Source organism: Etheostoma spectabile, chromosome 6 (genome assembly GCF_008692095.1).
Source record: "Etheostoma spectabile isolate EspeVRDwgs_2016 chromosome 6, UIUC_Espe_1.0, whole genome shotgun sequence".
NCBI classification, from domain to species: Eukaryota; Metazoa; Chordata; class Actinopteri; order Perciformes; family Percidae; genus Etheostoma; species Etheostoma spectabile.
Genome location: NC_045738.1, coordinates 4,957,915 through 4,960,548, shown reverse-complemented (window position 1 = coordinate 4,960,548; position 2,634 = coordinate 4,957,915). Strand labels below are relative to the sequence as shown.

Below are 2,634 nucleotides of genomic sequence, written 5' to 3'. Positions count from 1 at the left end.
ACACACACACACACACCCACACACCCACACCTATGTAAAGGTACACACATCACAGGGTTTTTTCTTTAAGAGAAAATTTGTTTTTAAAACGTAACTGTCAGCTTTAGTGGTTACCTGCCATCTAGAAATATGAAAAATTCACTGACACCATAAACACACATACATTGCTAAGTGTGTCAGAGCTTCATTACTGTGTACACCCACACAAATGCATGCATACAGAGAACTCCTCACACTGTTTGTACAGAGAGTAAAAACACAAACTACTAAAGTCAGAGGAAAAACACATTCCATTTTGTTTTTAAATCTCTTATTGCTCAGTCTCTTGCTACCAATACAGTTCTTCCCACAGTACTCAAGTAACTCCTCATCACATGCAGTGAATTGGTTGCAACCTTTACCCGTCACTGTATATTCACTCCAAATACCATCAAGTTTCTGTCAGGAAAACTGTTATAGCAAAAAACATTTATACAAAAATACATTTCTTAGTAATATTACTTGAGATTAAATGGAATCATATGGAGGCAAAGCAACATCCCACCCCCCAAACCCAACATTTTTTGTGTCTAATGTAGCCACAGATACCACAAATTTTCTCGCTAAAGTTATCCCTACTGACCTGTTCCCTGGGAAAACTGCTGCTAAACCAAACCCAGATTCCCAGAGGAAGGAGCTGCTGCTGTAGAGTTGACAGTTAAACAAAACAGAAAACTGACTGGTTGAACAATCCAATATACTCCCTGACACATACTCTCCACATACTCTTTCTACTCTCCGATCATCAGCCAGGGTGAGAGCTATTTCTAGAATCCCCATCACCCTCTGTTCTGTTGTCTCCTGCAGTGTGTGTGTGTGTGTGTGTGTGTCCATGTGTGTCCTTGCACCTGTCAAAGTCAGTCTCTTGTCAGGTCTTCTTTTCCATCACAACACAACAATATTAGTACTGAAATAACAGTTTTCCAGAAAAAGAATATTTAGTTTAACAGATCCAACAGCATCTGCAGACAGATAAAATATTATTTTTAATCACTCCTGTATTTATTTATTACAGTTTGCCTTCTTTCAATATAACTGAATGATCCAAAATTATGTATGTAATTAATTTGTTTGGCTTTAAGATTTACGTATTTTTTTAACTGATCTCCATTTGACTTTTTGATGTTCAAATATTTTAGTTTAGTTAGTTAGTATGTATTTTTAAATCACAGTAGATCTTTTGGTGGCATCTTCAAATCAAGTCATTGGCAGGTATAATTAGGATAATGTGTTTTTGGTTCATATGAATATAAATTTTCTGGATAAACACTGAACTAATAGTAGATCCAATCTTTTATTTTTTACTTTACTCAGCCCAATAGTGATAATAAAAAAGGTCATAAAGGTTATATTGAAATGAATCTCAGTTCTTAAACTTAATTTAAGTTAAGGTTTACAAGGTTTTCATTTTCACAGTAACAGCATAGCAGCATTGTAACTCTTTTTAATTTATTTTTATATTATTTAACAAGCAAAGTCATTAGAAACCAGTCATGAACACACATGCCAACCTTGCCTCACAGTTTAACAGTAAATGACATCATGCATGAATATGTGTGACGACGATAACATCAGCACCTGGCAACATCAATGCTGACAGTCTCCTCCCCCACCTACACCACACTGCCACCTGGAATAACATGGCCTGTTTACATTATTTACTCAGCTTGCTCAGCTGACTGCACAATCATTGGCTTTCAGCACCGCCTTGATTCACTCTCACGTACAGTACTTCTCACCTGAGAGCAGCTACCCAGTGTCTCTTTGCAAGACAGGACAAACAATTACAGCGTCCAATAACTGTTTCAATGTACATACGGCTATTTTAATTTAGTTTTACGACAGACTTGACAAAATGTGAACACGCTTTAAGTAGGACATGCAAACAACACATTTCTTCCAGAGGATCAGTGGCAGACAGTCAAACAACAGACTAGTGTTTATGTTAAAGAGGCATATCAAATCGCTGCTCCAGAACATCTCTGGATTGAACCCATCAGTATAGTAGCATCCACTGAATGCAGCACACTTGTGGAAAATAAACTATTAATTCTATTATAGGCTGACAACATTTAGAAAGCCTGATGAAACTGAAAGGCACATTGACGAGACAATACTTTACCTTAACAGGCCAATCCAATAGCAACAGAGTATATCCAGTCAAGCCCTTTTAGGAGAATAAAGTAACCACTAAAATGATAATAGGCCAGTGGCTCTCAGCACAGATACGGTACTGAAGGTCAACATGAATAACTGCAAAGGATCCCAGCAACGCTCAAAGGATAAAATCTACTACTCTTGGCAGGATGACTCAAATATGCCCTGTTGTAGCTGAACAAACCCCCCTAGACTAACAGGCTACAGTCCTTCCCCACACACAGATTTCACTGTCAGGATAATATGATCTGAGAATTAGGAGCCTTGATCTGCTAGCTTTCACCATGGGAGTATAGCACTGCCGTGGTTCTGCTCGCCTTTTCCTTCCTTCTTTCAAACTGTTTTTTTTTTCTCTCTCCGTTCTTCAGAAAGCTGTAGCTCCTGGCAGCTGCCCACTGTGTACACACACACACACACACACACACACACACACACACA

The 2,634-nt window shown here is 38.3% G+C and overlaps 1 protein-coding gene across 1 annotated transcript in view; it reads right to left on the bottom strand.

The window, feature by feature from the left end:
• LOC116691433 (focal adhesion kinase 1-like) overlaps positions 1 to 2,634 on the bottom strand; it is a 53,604-nt gene that overhangs the window by 19,847 nt on the left and 31,123 nt on the right.